This window comes from Phyllobates terribilis, unplaced genomic scaffold (genome assembly GCF_046119375.1).
Source record: "Phyllobates terribilis strain yellow unplaced genomic scaffold, ASM4611937v1 Scaffold_8__6_contigs__length_399053987, whole genome shotgun sequence".
NCBI classification, from domain to species: domain Eukaryota; kingdom Metazoa; phylum Chordata; class Amphibia; order Anura; family Dendrobatidae; genus Phyllobates; species Phyllobates terribilis.
In genome coordinates, this window is record NW_027362768.1 from 5,122,780 (window position 1) to 5,140,514 (window position 17,735).

Here is a 17,735-nt window from a genome sequence, read left to right on the forward strand (position 1 = left end):
GTAAAATTGAAAAAAGTTTAAAAAATTTTTTTTTTGGACTTAGTCATTTTTCCGGCGTTTATCAGACTTTCAGATAGGGGAAATGTCAGTGAGCGTTCCGATTTCAGTTCCAGAGCGATTCGCCCGATGAATCCTTCATATTTAGTCATTTTCAGCCAATTTTCAGAATTTTTGAAAATTTCACTTTTTTGTGAAAATGTCCACTAAATGAGGGAATAATATGTGTGAGGGTATGCCAGTAGAGTTCCAAATGTGTGTGGGTAGAATATATATCCCACGGGGGTAAAATTGAAAACATTTGAAAAAAATTTTTTTTTGGACTTAGTCATTTTTCCAGCGTTTATCAGACTTTCAGATAGGGGAAATGTCAGTGAGCATTCCAATTTCAATTCCAGAGCGATTCGCAAGATGAATCCTTCATATTTAGTCGTTTTCAGCCAATTTTCAGAATTTTTGAAAATTTCACTTTTTTGTGAAAATGTCCACTAAACAAGGGAATAATATGTGTGAGGGTACCCCAGGAGAGTTCCAAATGTGTGTGGGTAGAATATATATCCCACGGGGGTAAAATTGAAAAAAGTTGAAAAAATTTTTTTTTTGGACTTAGTCATTTTTCCGGCGTTTATCAAGACTTTCAGATAGGGGAAATGTCAGTGAGCGTTCCGATTTCAGTTCCAGAGCGATTCGCCTGATGAATCCTTCATATTTAGACGTTTTCAGCCAATTTTCTGAATTTTTGAAAATTTCACTTTTTTGTGAAAATATCCACTAAATAAGGGAATAATATGTGTGAGGGTACCCCAGGAGAGTTCCAAATGTGTGTGGGTAGAATATATATCCCACGGGGGTAAAATTGAAAAAAGTTGAAAAAAAATTTTTTTTCGACTTAGTCATTTTTCTGGCGTTTATCAGACTTTCAGATAGGGGAAATGTCAGTGAGCATTCCGATTTCAGTTCCAGAGCGATTCGCCCGATGAATCCTTCATATTTAGTCGTTTTCAGCCAATTTTCAGAATTTTTGAAAATTTCACTTTTTTGTGAAAATGTCCACTAAATGAGGGAATAATATGTGTGAGGGTATGCCAGGAGAGTTCCAAATGTGTGTGGGTAGAATATATATCCCACGGGGGTAAAATTGAAAAAAGTTTAAAAAAATTTTTTTTTGGACTTAGTCATTTTTCCGGCGTTTATCAAGACTTTCAGATAGGGGAAATGTCAGTGAGCGTTCCGATTTCAGTTCCAGAGCGATTCGCCCGATGAATCCTTCATATTTAGTCATTTTCAGCCAATTTTCAGAATTTTTGAAAATTTCACTTTTTTGTGAAAATGTCCACTAAATGAGGGAATAATATGTGTGAGGGTATGCCAGTAGAGTTCCAAATGTGTGTGGGTAGAATATATATCCCACGGGGGTAAAATTGAAAAAAGTTGAAAAAATTTTTTTTTGTATTTAGTCATTTTTTCAGCGTTTATCAGACTTTCAGATAGGGGAAATGTCAGTGAGCATTCCAATTTCAATTCCAGAGCAATTCGCAAGATGAATCCTTCATATTTAGTCGTTTTCAGCCAATTTTCAGAATTTTTGAAAATTTCACTTTTTTGTGAAAATGTCCACTAAACAAGGGAATAATATGTGTGAGGGTACCCCAGGAGAGTTCCAAATGTGTGTGGGTAGAATATATATCCCACGGGGGTAAAATTGAAAAAAGTTGAAAAAAAATTTTTTTTGGACTTAGTCATTTTTCTGGCGTTTATCAGACTTTCAGATAGGGGAAATGTCAGTGAGCATTCCGATTTCAGTTCCAGAGCGATTCGCCCGATGAATCCTTCATATTTAGTCGTTTTCAGCCAATTTTCAGAATTTTTGAAAATTTCACTTTTTTGTGAAAATGTCCACTAAATGAGGGAATAATATGTGTGAGGGTATGCCAGGAGAGTTCCAAATGTGTGTGGGTAGAATATATATCCCACGGGGGTAAAATTGAAAAAAGTGTAAAAAATTTTTTTTTGTATTTAGTCATTTTTTCAGCGTTTATCAGACTTTCAGATAGGGGAAATGTCAGTGAGCGTTCCGATTTCAGTTCCAGAGCGATTCGCCCGATGAATCCTTCATATTTAGTCGTTTTCAGCCAATTTTCTGAATTTTTGAAAATTTCACTTTTTTGTGAAAATATCCACTAAATAAGGGAATAATATGTGTGAGGGTACGCCAGGAGAGTTCCAAATGTGTGTGGGTAGAATATATATCCCACGGGAATAAAATTGAAAAAAGTTTAAAAAAATTTTTTTTTGGACTTAGTCATTTTTCCGGCGTTTATCAGACTTTCTGATAGGGGAAATGTCAGTGAGCGTTCCGATTTCAGTTCCAGAGCGATTCGCCCGATGAATCCTTCATATTTAGTCGTTTTCAGCCAATTTTCTGAATTTTTGAAAATTTCACTTTTTTGTGAAAATATCCACTAAATAAGGGAATAATATGTGTGAGGGTACGCCAGGAGAGTTCCAAATGTGTGTGGGTAGAATATATATCCCACGGGGGTAAAATTGAAAAAAGTTTAAAAAAATTTTTTTTTGGACTTAGTCATTTTTCCGGCGTTTATCAGACTTTCAGATAGGGGAAATGTCAATGAGCGTTCCGATTTCAGTTCCAGAGCGATTGGCCCGATGAATCCTTCATATTTAGTCGTTTTCAGCCAATTTTCAGAATTTTTGAAAATTTCACTTTTTTGTGAAAATGTCCACTAAATGAGGGAATAATATGTGTGAGGGTATGCCAGGAGAGTTCCAAATGTGTGTGGGTAGAATATATATCCCACGGGGGTAAAATTGAAAAAAGTGTAAAAAATTTTTTTTTGTATTTAGTCATTTTTTCAGCGTTTATCAGACTTTCAGATAGGGGAAATGTCAGTGAGCGTTCCGATTTCAGTTCCAGAGCGATTCGCCCGATGAATCCTTCATATTTAGTCGTTTTCAGCCAATTTTCTGAATTTTTGAAAATTTCACTTTTTTGTGAAAATATCCACTAAATAAGGGAATAATATGTGTGAGGGTACGCCAGGAGAGTTCCAAATGTGTGTGGGTAGAATATATATCCCACGGGAATAAAATTGAAAAAAGTTTAAAAAAATTTTTTTTTGGACTTAGTCATTTTTCCGGCGTTTATCAGACTTTCTGATAGGGGAAATGTCAGTGAGCGTTCCGATTTCAGTTCCAGAGCGATTCGCCCGATGAATCCTTCATATTTAGTCGTTTTCAGCCAATTTTCTGAATTTTTTAAAATTTCACTTTTTTGTGAAAATATCCACTAAATAAGGGAATAATATGTGTGAGGGTACGCCAGGAGAGTTCCAAATGTGTGTGGGTAGAATATATATCCCACGGGGGTAAAATTGAAAAAAGTTTAAAAAAATTTTTTTTTGGACTTAGTCATTTTTCCGGCGTTTATCAGACTTTCAGATAGGGGAAATGTCAATGAGCATTCTGATTTCAGTTCCAGAGCGATTGGCCCGATGAATCCTTCATATTTAGTCGTTTTCAGCCAATTTTCTGAATTTTTGAAAATTTCACTTTTTTGTGAAAATATCCACTAAATAAGGGAATAATATGTGTGAGGGTATGCCAGGAGAGTTCCAAATGTGTGTGGGTAGAATATATATCCCACGGGGGTAAAATTGAAAAAAGTTTAAAAAATTTTTTTTTTGGACTTAGTCATTTTTCCGGCGTTTATCAGACTTTCAGATAGGGGAAATGTCAGTGAGCGTTCCGATTTCAGTTCCAGAGCGATTCGCCCGATGAATCCTTCATATTTAGTCATTTTCAGCCAATTTTCAGAATTTTTGAAAATTTCACTTTTTTGTGAAAATGTCCACTAAATGAGGGAATAATATGTGTGAGGGTATGCCAGTAGAGTTCCAAATGTGTGTGGGTAGAATATATATCCCACGGGGGTAAAATTGAAAACATTTGAAAAAAATTTTTTTTTGGACTTAGTCATTTTTCCAGCGTTTATCAGACTTTCAGATAGGGGAAATGTCAGTGAGCATTCCAATTTCAATTCCAGAGCGATTCGCAAGATGAATCCTTCATATTTAGTCGTTTTCAGCCAATTTTCAGAATTTTTGAAAATTTCACTTTTTTGTGAAAATGTCCACTAAACAAGGGAATAATATGTGTGAGGGTACCCCAGGAGAGTTCCAAATGTGTGTGGGTAGAATATATATCCCACGGGGGTAAAATTGAAAAAAGTTGAAAAAAAATTTTTTTTGGACTTAGTCATTTTTCTGCCGTTTATCAGACTTTCAGATAGGGGAAATGTCAGTGAGCATTCCGATTTCAGTTCCAGAGCGATTCGCCCGATGAATCCTTCATATTTAGTCGTTTTCAGCCAATTTTCAGAATTTTTGAAAATTTCACTTTTTTGTGAAAATGTCCACTAAATGAGGGAATAATATGTGTGAGGGCATGCCAGGAGAGTTCCAAATGTGTGTGGGTAGAATATATATCCCACGGGGGTAAAATTGAAAAAAGTTTAAAAAAATTTTTTTTTGGACTTAGTCATTTTTCCGGCGTTTATCAAGACTTTCAGATAGGGGAAATGTCAGTGAGCGTTCCGATTTCAGTTCCAGAGCGATTCGCCCGATGAATCCTTCATATTTAGTCATTTTCAGCCAATTTTCAGAATTTTTGAAAATTTCACTTTTTTGTGAAAATGTCCACTAAATGAGGGAATAATATGTGTGAGGGTATGCCAGTAGAGTTCCAAATGTGTGTGGGTAGAATATATATCCCACGGGGGTAAAATTGAAAAAAGTTGAAAAAAATTTTTTTTTGTATTTAGTCATTTTTTCAGCGTTTATCAGACTTTCAGATAGGGGAAATGTCAGTGAGCGTTCCGATTTCAGTTCCAGAGCGATTCGCCCGATGAATCCTTCATATTTAGTCGTTTTCAGCCAATTTTCTGAATTTTTGAAAATTTCACTTTTTTGTGAAAATATCCACTAAATAAGGGAATAATATGTGTGAGGGTACGCCAGGAGAGTTCCAAATGTGTGTGGGTAGAATATATATCCCACGGGGGTAAAATTGAAAAAAGTTGAAAAAAATTTTTTTTTGGACTTAGTCATTTTTCTGGCGTTTATCAGACTTTCAGATAGGGGAAATGTCAGTGAGCATTCCGATTTCAGTTCCAGAGCGATTCGCCCGATGAATCCTTCATATTTAGTCGTTTTCAGCCAATTTTCAGAATTTTTGAAAATTTCACTTTTTTGTGAAAATGTCCACTAAATGAGGGAATAATATGTGTGAGGGCATGCCAGGAGAGTTCCAAATGTGTGTGGGTAGAATATATATCCCACGGGGGTAAAATTGAAAAAAGTTTAAAAAAATTTTTTTTTGGACTTAGTCATTTTTCCGGCGTTTATCAAGACTTTCAGATAGGGGAAATGTCAGTGAGCGTTCCGATTTCAGTTCCAGAGCGATTCGCCCGATGAATCCTTCATATTTAGTCATTTTCAGCCAATTTTCAGAATTTTTGAAAATTTCACTTTTTTGTGAAAATGTCCACTAAATGAGGGAATAATATGTGTGAGGGTATGCCAGTAGAGTTCCAAATGTGTGTGGGTAGAATATATATCCCACGGGGGTAAAATTGAAAAAAGTTGAAAAAAATTTTTTTTTGTATTTAGTCATTTTTTCAGCGTTTATCAGACTTTCAGATAGGGGAAATGTCAGTGAGCGTTCCGATTTCAGTTCCAGAGCGATTCGCCCGATGAATCCTTCATATTTAGTCGTTTTCAGCCAATTTTCTGAATTTTTGAAAATTTCACTTTTTTGTGAAAATATCCACTAAATAAGGGAATAATATGTGTGAGGGTACGCCAGGAGAGTTCCAAATGTGTGTGGGTAGAATATATATCCCACGGGGGTAAAATTGAAAAAAGTTGAAAAAAATTTTTTTTTGGACTTAGTCATTTTTCTGGCGTTTATCAGACTTTCAGATAGGGGAAATGTCAGTGAGCATTCCGATTTCAGTTCCAGAGCGATTCGCCTGATGAATCCTTCATATTTAGTCGTTTTCAGCCAATTTTCAGAATTTTTGAAAATTTCACTTTTTTGTGAAAATGTCCACTAAATGAGGGAATAATATGTGTGAGGGTATGCCAGGAGAGTTCCAAATGTGTGTGGGTAGAATATATATCCCACGGGGGTAAAATTGAAAAAAGTTTAAAAAAATTTTTTTTTGGACTTAGTCATTTTTCCGGCGTTTATCAGACTTTCAGATAGGGGAAATGTCAGTGAGCGTTCCGATTTCAGTTCCAGAGCGATTCGCCCGATGAATCCTTCATATTTAGTCGTTTTCAGCCAATTTTCTGAATTTTTTAAAATTTCACTTTTTTGTGAAAATATCCACTAAATAAGGGAATAATATGTGTGAGGGTACGCCAGGAGAGTTCCAAATGTGTGTGGGTAGAATATATATCCCACGGGGGTAAAATTGAAAAAAGTTTAAAAAATTTTTTTTTTGGACTTAGTCATTTTTCCGGCGTTTATCAGACTTTCAGATAGGGGAAATGTCAGTGAGCGTTCCGATTTCAGTTCCAGAGCGATTCGCCCGATGAATCCTTCATATTTAGTCGTTTTCAGACAATTTTCAGAATTTTTGAAAATTTCACTTTTTTGTGAAAATATCCACTAAATAAGGGAATAATATGTGTGAGGGTACGCCAGGAGAGTTCTAAAACTGTGTGGGTAGAATATATATCCCACGGGGGTAAAATTGAAAAAATTTGAAAAAAATTTTTTTTTGGACTTAGTCATTTTTCCAGCGTTTATCAGACTTTCAGATAGGGGAAATGTCAGTGAGCATTCCAATTTCAATTCCAGAGCAATTCGCAAGATGAATCCTTCATATTTAGTCGTTTTCAGCCAATTTTCAGAATTTTTGAAAATTTCACTTTTTTGTGAAAATGTCCACTAAACAAGGGAATAATATGTGTGAGGGTACCCCAGGAGAGTTCCAAATGTGTGTGGGTAGAATATATATCCCACGGGGGTAAAATTGAAAAAAGTTGAAAAAAATTTTTTTTTGGACTTAGTCATTTTTCTGGCGTTTATCAGACTTTCAGATAGGGGAAATGTCAGTGAGCATTCCGATTTCAGTTCCAGAGCGATTCGCCCGATGAATCCTTCATATTTAGTCGTTTTCAGCCAATTTTCAGAATTTTTGAAAATTTCACTTTTTTGTGAAAATGTCCACTAAATGAGGGAATAATATGTGTGAGGGTATGCCAGGAGAGTTCCAAATGTGTGTGGGTAGAATATATATCCCACGGGGGTAAAATTGAAAAAAGTGTAAAAAATTTTTTTTTGGACTTAGTCATTTTTCCGGCGTTTATCAAGACTTTCAGATAGGGGAAATGTCAGTGAGCGTTCCGATTTCAGTTCCAGAGCGATTCGCCCGATGAATCCTTCATATTTAGTCATTTTCAGCCAATTTTCAGAATTTTTGAAAATTTCACTTTTTTGTGAAAATGTCCACTAAATGAGGGAATAATATGTGTGAGGGTATGCCAGTAGAGTTCCAAATGTGTGTGGGTAGAATATATATCCCACGGGGGTAAAATTGAAAAAAGTTGAAAAAATTTTTTTTTTGTATTTAGTCATTTTTTCAGCGTTTATCAGACTTTCAGATAGGGGAAATGTCAGTGAGCATTCCGATTTCAGTTCCAGAGCGATTCGCCCGATGAATCCTTCATATTTAGTCGTTTTCAGCCAATTTTCTGAATTTTTGAAAATTTCACTTTTTTGTGAAAATATCCACTAAATAAGGGAATAATATGTGTGAGGGTACACCAGGAGAGTTCCAAATGTGTGTGGGTAGAATATATATCCCACGGGGGTAAAATTGAAAAAAGTTGAAAAATAATTTTTTTTGTACTTAGTCATTTTTCCGGCGTTTATCAGACTTTCAGATAGGGGAAATGTCAGTGAGCGTTCCGATTTCAGTTCCAGAGCGATTCACCTGATGAATCCTTCATATTTAGTCGTTTTCAGCCAATTTTCAGAATTTTTGAAAATTTCACTTTTTTATGAAAATATCCACTAAATAAGGGAATAATATGTGTGAGGGTATGCCAGGAGAGTTCCAAATGTGTTTGGGTAGAATATATATCCCACGGGGGTAAAATTGAAAAAAGTTGAAAAAAAATTTTTTTTGGACTTAGTCATTTTTCCGGCGTTTATCAAGACTTTCAGATAGGGGAAATGTCAGTGAGCATTCCAATTTCAATTCCAGAGCAATTCGCAAGATGAATCCTTCATATTTAGTCATTTTCAGCCAATTTTCAGAATTTTTGAAAATTTCACTTTTTTGTGAAAATGTCCACTAAACAAGGGAATAATATGTGTGAGGGTACCCCAGGAGAGTTCCAAATGTGTGTGGGTAGAATATATATCCCACGGGGGTAAAATTGAAAAAAGTTGAAAAAAATTTTTTTTTGGACTTAGTCATTTTTCTGGCGTTTATCAGACTTTCAGATAGGGGAAATGTCAGTGAGCATTCCGATTTCAGTTCCAGAGCGATTCGCCCGATGAATCCTTCATATTTAGTCGTTTTCAGCCAATTTTCAGAATTTTTGAAAATTTCACTTTTTTGTGAAAATGTCCACTAAATGAGGGAATAATATGTGTGAGGGTATGCCAGGAGAGTTCCAAATGTGTGTGGGTAGAATATATATCCCACGGGGGTAAAATTGAAAAAAGTGTAAAAAATTTTTTTTTGGACTTAGTCATTTTTCCGGCGTTTATCAAGACTTTCAGATAGGGGAAATGTCAGTGAGCGTTCCGATTTCAGTTCCAGAGCGATTCGCCCGATGAATCCTTCATATTTAGTCATTTTCAGCCAATTTTCAGAATTTTTGAAAATTTCACTTTTTTGTGAAAATGTCCACTAAACAAGGGAATAATATGTGTGAGGGTACCCCAGGAGAGTTCCAAATGTGTGTGGGTAGAATATATATCCCACGGGGGTAAAATTGAAAAAAGTTGAAAAAAATTTTTTTTTGGACTTAGTCATTTTTCTGGCGTTTATCAGACTTTCAGATAGGGGAAATGTCAGTGAGCATTCCGATTTCAGTTCCAGAGCGATTCGCCCGATGAATCCTTCATATTTAGTCGTTTTCAGCCAATTTTCAGAATTTTTGAAAATTTCACTTTTTTGTGAAAATGTCCACTAAATGAGGGAATAATATGTGTGAGGGTATGCCAGGAGAGTTCCAAATGTGTGTGGGTAGAATATATATCCCACGGGGGTAAAATTGAAAAAAGTTTAAAAAAATTTTTTTTTGGACTTAGTCATTTTTCCGGCGTTTATCAAGACTTTCAGATAGGGGAAATGTCAGTGAGCGTTCCGATTTCAGTTCCAGAGCGATTCGCCCGATGAATCCTTCATATTTAGTCATTTTCAGCCAATTTTCAGAATTTTTGAAAATTTCACTTTTTTGTGAAAATGTCCACTAAATGAGGGAATAATATGTGTGAGGGTATGCCAGTAGAGTTCCAAATGTGTGTGGGTAGAATATATATCCCACGGGGGTAAAATTGAAAACATTTGAAAAAAATTTTTTTTTGGACTTAGTCATTTTTCCGGCGTTTATCAGACTTTCTGATAGGGGAAATGTCAGTGAGCGTTCCGATTTCAGTTCCAGAGCGATTCGCCCGATGAATCCTTCATATTTAGTCGTTTTCAGCCAATTTTCTGAATTTTTGAAAATTTCACTTTTTTGTGAAAATATCCACTAAATAAGGGAATAATATGTGTGAGGGTACGCCAGGAGAGTTCCAAATGTGTGTGGGTAGAATATATATCCCACGGGGGTAAAATTGAAAAAAGTTGAAAAATAATTTTTTTTGTACTTAGTCATTTTTCCGGCGTTTATCAGACTTTCAGATAGGGGAAATGTCAGTGAGCGTTCCGATTTCAGTTCCAGAGCGATTCACCTGATGAATCCTTCATATTTAGTCGTTTTCAGCCAATTTTCAGAATTTTTGAAAATTTCACTTTTTTATGAAAATATCCACTAAATAAGGGAATAATATGTGTGAGGGTATGCCAGGAGAGTTCCAAATGTGTTTGGGTAGAATATATATCCCACGGGGGTAAAATTGAAAAAAGTTGAAAAAATTTTTTTTTTGGACTTAGTCATTTTTCCGGCGTTTATCAAGACTTTCAGATAGGGGAAATGTCAGTGAGCGTTCCGATTTCAGTTCCAGAGCGATTCGCCTGATGAATCCTTCATATTTAGTCGTTTTCAGCCAATTTTCAGAATTTTTGAAAATTTCACTTTTTTGTGAAAATATCCACTAAATAAGGGAATAATATGTGTGAGGGTACGCCAGGAGAGTTCTAAAAGTGTGTGGGTAGAATATATATCCCACGGGGGTAAAATTGAAAAAATTTGAAAAAAATTTTTTTTTGGACTTAGTCATTTTTCCAGCGTTTATCAGACTTTCAGATAGGGGAAATGTCAGTGAGCATTCCAATTTCAATTCCAGAGCGATTCGCAAGATGAATCCTTCATATTTAGTCGTTTTCAGCCAATTTTCAGAATTTTTGAAAATTTCACTTTTTTGTGAAAATGTCCACTAAACAAGGGAATAATATGTGTGAGGGTACCCCAGGAGAGTTCCAAATGTGTGTGGGTAGAATATATATCCCACGGGGGTAAAATTGAAAAAAGTTGAAAAAAATTTTTTTTTGGACTTAGTCATTTTTCTGGCGTTTATCAGACTTTCAGATAGGGGAAATGTCAGTGAGCATTCCGATTTCAGTTCCAGAGCGATTCGCCCGATGAATCCTTCATATTTAGTCGTTTTCAGCCAATTTTCAGAATTTTTGAAAATTTCACTTTTTTGTGAAAATGTCCACTAAATGAGGGAATAATATGTGTGAGGGTATGCCAGGAGAGTTCCAAATGTGTGTGGGTAGAATATATATCCCACGGGGGTAAAATTGAAAAAAGTTTAAAAAAATTTTTTTTTGGACTTAGTCATTTTTCCGGCGTTTATCAAGACTTTCAGATAGGGGAAATGTCAGTGAGCGTTCCGATTTCAGTTCCAGAGCGATTCGCCCGATGAATCCTTCATATTTAGTCATTTTCAGCCAATTTTCAGAATTTTTGAAAATTTCACTTTTTTGTGAAAATGTCCACTAAATGAGGGAATAATATGTGTGAGGGTATGCCAGTAGAGTTCCAAATGTGTGTGGGTAGAATATATATCCCACGGGGGTAAAATTGAAAACATTTGAAAAAAATTTTTTTTTGGACTTAGTCATTTTTCCAGCGTTTATCAGACTTTCAGATAGGGGAAATGACAGTGAGCATTCCAATTTCAATTCCAGAGCGATTCGCAAGATGAATCCTTCATATTTAGTCGTTTTCAGCCAATTTTCTGAATTTTTGAAAATTTCACTTTTTTGTGAAAATATCCACTAAATAAGGGAATAATATGTGTGAGGGTACGCCAGGAGAGTTCCAAATGTGTGTGGGTAGAATATATATCCCACGGGGATAAAATTGAAAAAAGTTTAAAAAAATTTTTTTTTGGACTTAGTCATTTTTCCGGCGTTTATCAGACTTTCTGATAGGGGAAATGTCAGTGAGCGTTCCGATTTCAGTTCCAGAGCGATTCGCCCGATGAATCCTTCATATTTAGTCGTTTTCAGCCAATTTTCTGAATTTTTGAAAATTTCACTTTTTTGTGAAAATATCCACTAAATAAGGGAATAATATGTGTGAGGGTACGCCAGGAGAGTTCCAAATGTGTGTGGGTAGAATATATATCCCACGGGGGTAAAATTGAAAAAAGTTGAAAAATAATTTTTTTTGTACTTAGTCATTTTTCCGGCGTTTATCAGACTTTCAGATAGGGGAAATGTCAGTGAGCGTTCCGATTTCAGTTCCAGAGCGATTCACCTGATGAATCCTTCATATTTAGTCGTTTTCAGCCAATTTTCAGAATTTTTGAAAATTTCACTTTTTTATGAAAATATCCACTAAATAAGGGAATAATATGTGTGAGGGTATGCCAGGAGAGTTCCAAATGTGTTTGGGTAGAATATATATCCCACGGGGGTAAAATTGAAAAAAGTTGAAAAAATTTTTTTTTTGGACTTAGTCATTTTTCCAGCGTTTATCAGACTTTCAGATAGGGGAAATGTCAGTGAGCATTCCAATTTCAATTCCAGAGCGATTCGCAAGATGAATCCTTCATATTTAGTCGTTTTCAGCCAATTTTCAGAATTTTTGAAAATTTCACTTTTTTGTGAAAATGTCCACTAAACAAGGGAATAATATGTGTGAGGGTACCCCAGGAGAGTTCCAAATGTGTGTGGGTAGAATATATATCCCACGGGGGTAAAATTGAAAAAAGTTGAAAAAAATTTTTTTTTGGACTTAGTCATTTTTCTGGCGTTTATCAGACTTTCAGATAGGGGAAATGTCAGTGAGCATTCCGATTTCAGTTCCAGAGCGATTCGCCCGATGAATCCTTCATATTTAGTCGTTTTCAGCCAATTTTCAGAATTTTTGAAAATTTCACTTTTTTGTGAAAATGTCCACTAAATGAGGGAATAATATGTGTGAGGGTATGCCAGGAGAGTTCCAAATGTGTGTGGGTAGAATATATATCCCACGGGGGTAAAATTGAAAAAAGTGTAAAAAATTTTTTTTTGGACTTAGTCATTTTTCCGGCGTTTATCAAGACTTTCAGATAGGGGAAATGTCAGTGAGCGTTCCGATTTCAGTTCCAGAGCGATTCGCCCGATGAATCCTTCATATTTAGTCATTTTCAGCCAATTTTCAGAATTTTTGAAAATTTCACTTTTTTGTGAAAATGTCCACTAAATGAGGGAATAATATGTGTGAGGGTATGCCAGTAGAGTTCCAAATGTGTGTGGGTAGAATATATATCCCACGGGGGTAAAATTGAAAACATTTGAAAAAAATTTTTTTTTGGACTTAGTCATTTTTCCAGCGTTTATCAGACTTTCAGATAGGGGAAATGACAGTGAGCATTCCAATTTCAATTCCAGAGCGATTCGCAAGATGAATCCTTCATATTTAGTCGTTTTCAGCCAATTTTCTGAATTTTTGAAAATTTCACTTTTTTGTGAAAATATCCACTAAATAAGGGAATAATATGTGTGAGGGTACGCCAGGAGAGTTCCAAATGTGTGTGGGTAGAATATATATCCCACGGGGATAAAATTGAAAAAAGTTTAAAAAAATTTTTTTTTGGACTTAGTCATTTTTCCGGCGTTTATCAGACTTTCTGATAGGGGAAATGTCAGTGAGCGTTCCGATTTCAGTTCCAGAGCGATTCGCCCGATGAATCCTTCATATTTAGTCGTTTTCAGCCAATTTTCTGAATTTTTGAAAATTTCACTTTTTTGTGAAAATATCCACTAAATAAGGGAATAATATGTGTGAGGGTACGCCAGGAGAGTTCCAAATGTGTGTGGGTAGAATATATATCCCACGGGGGTAAAGTTGAAAAAAGTTGAAAAATAATTTTTTTTGTACTTAGTCATTTTTCCGGCGTTTATCAGACTTTCAGATAGGGGAAATGTCAGTGAGCATTCCGATTTCAGTTCCAGAGCGATTCACCTGATGAATCCTTCATATTTAGTCGTTTTCAGCCAATTTTCAGAATTTTTGAAAATTTCACTTTTTTATGAAAATATCCACTAAATAAGGGAATAATATGTGTGAGGGTATGCCAGGAGAGTTCCAAATGTGTTTGGGTAGAATATATATCCCACGGGGGTAAAATTGAAAAAAGTTGAAAAAATTTTTTTTTTGGACTTAGTCATTTTTCCGGCGTTTATCAAGACTTTCAGATAGGGGAAATGTCAGTGAGCGTTCCGATTTCAGTTCCAGAGCGATTCGCCTGATGAATCCTTCATATTTAGTCGTTTTCAGCCAATTTTCAGAATTTTTGAAAATTTCACTTTTTTGTGAAAATATCCACTAAATAAGGGAATAATATGTGTGAGGGTACGCCAGGAGAGTTCTAAAAGTGTGTGGGTAGAATATATATCCCACGGGGGTAAAATTGAAAAAATTTGAAAAAAATTTTTTTTTGGACTTAGTCATTTTTCCAGCGTTTATCGGACTTTCAGATAGGGGAAATGTCAGTGAGCATTCCAATTTCAATTCCAGAGCGATTCGCAAGATGAATCCTTCATATTTAGTCGTTTTCAGCCAATTTTCAGAATTTTTGAAAATTTCACTTTTTTGTGAAAATGTCCACTAAACAAGGGAATAATATGTGTGAGGGTACCCCAGGAGAGTTCCAAATGTGTGTGGGTAGAATATATATCCCACGGGGGTAAAATTGAAAAAAGTTGAAAAAAATTTTTTTTTGGACTTAGTCATTTTTCTGGCGTTTATCAGACTTTCAGATAGGGGAAATGTCAGTGAGCATTCCGATTTCAGTTCCAGAGCGATTCGCCCGATGAATCCTTCATATTTAGTCGTTTTCAGCCAATTTTCAGAATTTTTGAAAATTTCACTTTTTTGTGAAAATGTCCACTAAATGAGGGAATAATATGTGTGAGGGTATGCCAGGAGAGTTCCAAATGTGTGTGGGTAGAATATATATCCCACGGGGGTAAAATTGAAAAAAGTTTAAAAAAATTTTTTTTTGGACTTAGTCATTTTTCCGGCGTTTATCAAGACTTTCAGATAGGGGAAATGTCAGTGAGCGTTCCGATTTCAGTTCCAGAGCGATTCGCCCGATGAATCCTTCATATTTAGTCATTTTCAGCCAATTTTCAGAATTTTTGAAAATTTCACTTTTTTGTGAAAATGTCCACTAAATGAGGGAATAATATGTGTGAGGGTATGCCAGTAGAGTTCCAAATGTGTGTGGGTAGAATATATATCCCACGGGGGTAAAATTGAAAACATTTGAAAAAAATTTTTTTTTGGACTTAGTCATTTTTCCAGCGTTTATCAGACTTTCAGATAGGGGAAATGACAGTGAGCATTCCAATTTCAATTCCAGAGCGATTCGCAAGATGAATCCTTCATATTTAGTCGTTTTCAGCCAATTTTCTGAATTTTTGAAAATTTCACTTTTTTGTGAAAATATCCACTAAATAAGGGAATAATATGTGTGAGGGTACGCCAGGAGAGTTCCAAATGTGTGTGGGTAGAATATATATCCCACGGGGGTAAAATTGAAAAAAGTTGAAAAATAATTTTTTTTGTACTTAGTCATTTTTCCGGCGTTTATCAGACTTTCAGATAGGGGAAATGTCAGTGAGCGTTCCGATTTCAGTTCCAGAGCGATTCACCTGATGAATCCTTCATATTTAGTCGTTTTCAGCCAATTTTCAGAATTTTTGAAAATTTCACTTTTTTATGAAAATATCCACTAAATAAGGGAATAATATGTGTGAGGGTATGCCAGGAGAGTTCCAAATGTGTTTGGGTAGAATATATATCCCACGGGGGTAAAATTGAAAAAAGTTGAAAAAATTTTTTTTTTGGACTTAGTCATTTTTCCAGCGTTTATCAGACTTTCAGATAGGGGAAATGTCAGTGAGCATTCCAATTTCAATTCCAGAGCGATTCGCAAGATGAATCCTTCATATTTAGTCGTTTTCAGCCAATTTTCAGAATTTTTGAAAATTTCACTTTTTTGTGAAAATGTCCACTAAACAAGGGAATAATATGTGTGAGGGTACCCCAGGAGAGTTCCAAATGTGTGTGGGTAGAATATATATCCCACGGGGGTAAAATTGAAAAAAGTTGAAAAAAATTTTTTTTTGGACTTAGTCATTTTTCTGGCGTTTATCAGACTTTCAGATAGGGGAAATGTCAGTGAGCATTCCGATTTCAGTTCCAGAGCGATTCGCCCGATGAATCCTTCATATTTAGTCGTTTTCAGCCAATTTTCAGAATTTTTGAAAATTTCACTTTTTTGTGAAAATGTCCACTAAATGAGGGAATAATATGTGTGAGGGTATGCCAGGAGAGTTCCAAATGTGTGTGGGTAGAATATATATCCCACGGGGGTAAAATTGAAAAAAGTTTAAAAAAATTTTTTTTTCGACTTAGTCATTTTTCCGGCGTTTATCAAGACTTTCAGATAGGGGAAATGTCAGTGAGCGTTCCGATTTCAGTTCCAGAGCGATTCGCCCGATGAATCCTTCATATTTAGTCATTTTCAGCCAATTTTCAGAATTTTTGAAAATTTCACTTTTTTGTGAAAATGTCCACTAAATGAGGGAATAATATGTGTGAGGGTATGCCAGTAGAGTTCCAAATGTGTGTGGGTAGAATATATATCCCACGGGGGTAAAATTGAAAACATTTGAAAAAAATTTTTTTTTGGACTTAGTCATTTTTCCAGCGTTTATCAGACTTTCAGATAGGGGAAATGACAGTGAGCATTCCAATTTCAATTCCAGAGCGATTCGCAAGATGAATCCTTCATATTTAGTCGTTTTCAGCCAATTTTCTGAATTTTTGAAAATTTCACTTTTTTGTGAAAATATCCACTAAATAAGGGAATAATATGTGTGAGGGTACGCCAGGAGAGTTCCAAATGTGTGTGGGTAGAATATATATCCCACGGGGATAAAATTGAAAAAAGTTTAAAAAAATTTTTTTTTGGACTTAGTCATTTTTCCGGCGTTTATCAGACTTTCTGATAGGGGAAATGTCAGTGAGCGTTCCGATTTCAGTTCCAGAGCGATTCGCCCGATGAATCCTTCATATTTAGTCGTTTTCAGCCAATTTTCTGAATTTTTGAAAATTTCACTTTTTTGTGAAAATATCCACTAAATAAGGGAATAATATGTGTGAGGGTACGCCAGGAGAGTTCCAAATGTGTGTGGGTAGAATATATATCCCACGGGGGTAAAATTGAAAACATTTGAAAAAAATTTTTTTTTGGACTTAGTCATTTTTCCAGCGTTTATCAGACTTTCAGATAGGGGAAATGACAGTGAGCATTCCAATTTCAATTCCAGAGCGATTCGCAAGATGAATCCTTCATATTTAGTCGTTTTCAGCCAATTTTCTGAATTTTTGAAAATTTCACTTTTTTGTGAAAATATCCACTAAATAAGGGAATAATATGTGTGAGGGTACGCCAGGAGAGTTCCAAATGTGTGTGGGTAGAATATATATCCCACGGGGGTAAAATTGAAAAAAGTTGAAAAATAATTTTTTTTGTACTTAGTCATTTTTCCGGCGTTTATCAGACTTTCAGATAGGGGAAATGTCAGTGAGCGTTCCGATTTCAGTTCCAGAGCGATTCACCTGATGAATCCTTCATATTTAGTCGTTTTCAGCCAATTTTCAGAATTTTTGAAAATTTCACTTTTTTGTGAAAATGTCCACTAAACAAGGGAATAATATGTGTGAGGGTACCCCAGGAGAGTTCCAAATGTGTGTGGGTAGAATATATATCCCACGGGGGTAAAATTGAAAAAAGTTGAAAAAAATTTTTTTTTGGACTTAGTCATTTTTCTGGCGTTTATCAGACTTTCAGATAGGGGAAATGTCAGTGAGCATTCCGATTTCAGTTCCAGAGCGATTCGCCCGATGAATCCTTCATATTTAGTCGTTTTCAGCCAATTTTCAGAATTTTTGAAAATTTCACTTTTTTGTGAAAATGTCCACTAAATGAGGGAATAATATGTGTGAGGGTATGCCAGGAGA